This window comes from Penaeus monodon, chromosome 29, assembly GCF_015228065.2.
Source record: "Penaeus monodon isolate SGIC_2016 chromosome 29, NSTDA_Pmon_1, whole genome shotgun sequence".
In the NCBI taxonomy this organism is placed as follows: Eukaryota; Metazoa; Arthropoda; class Malacostraca; order Decapoda; family Penaeidae; genus Penaeus; species Penaeus monodon.
Window position 1 is genome coordinate 26,059,723 of NC_051414.1, and position 617 is coordinate 26,060,339.

Below are 617 nucleotides of genomic sequence, written 5' to 3' on the forward strand. Positions count from 1 at the left end.
AAGTGCTAGGTATTGTCAGACTATTGATATGACAATTGCTACTCACAAGCATTATTGTTGTTATAGTACCTAATGAGTATTCACATATTCCATTAAGATCAAAACAAGGAAAATAAAATACTGTTAATATATTCATGTGTTCCTCCCCCCTGATGCCAAAGCACAGTTTAAGTGTTGAGGCATAGCTCCACTAGATTGGCTGTCAAAGCATGGCCTTCCTCACATTGAAGATGTTCCTATGCTTCCAAGGCATTATTCGCGATTGTGAGTGTTTTGCAGCGTATATTTTGATAATTCCGCCCACACGCTTTCATTTAGATTGAGATCTGATCTGGGTGGCTGTGGCAGCAATGTGATGGGGTTTTTACAAAACCAATCCTGGACAAAGTGGCTGAAAATAGGAGGGGAGGGGGTGATGTCGTTACCTACCTGGTGTTTTTGTTGATGCCATACATAGGCTTTGGTGCCTTTGAAAAAAGTTTTCTCATAGTAGACTTGTTGTTTGCTGCATATTGCAAGGCAATATGCAGACCATCAGGTCATCAGAACATCAGGTTCTGTTTGTTATTGAACAATAGTTTTCTGTGTAGCTGTACATGCCTCCAAAAGTAACATCA

General features: G+C 40.0%; 2 protein-coding genes across 2 annotated transcripts in view; both read left to right on the forward strand.

Moving 5' to 3' along the window:
* The window catches only part of LOC119592082 (longitudinals lacking protein, isoforms H/M/V-like), a gene marked incomplete at its 5' end in the record, with an annotated part of 34,503 nt that overhangs the window by 12,715 nt on the left and 21,171 nt on the right, over positions 1 to 617 (forward strand).
* The window catches only part of LOC119591794 (zinc finger protein 513-like), a 2,770-nt gene that overhangs the window by 756 nt on the left and 1,397 nt on the right, over positions 1 to 617 (forward strand). The gene's annotated exons all lie outside the window — the stretch shown is intronic.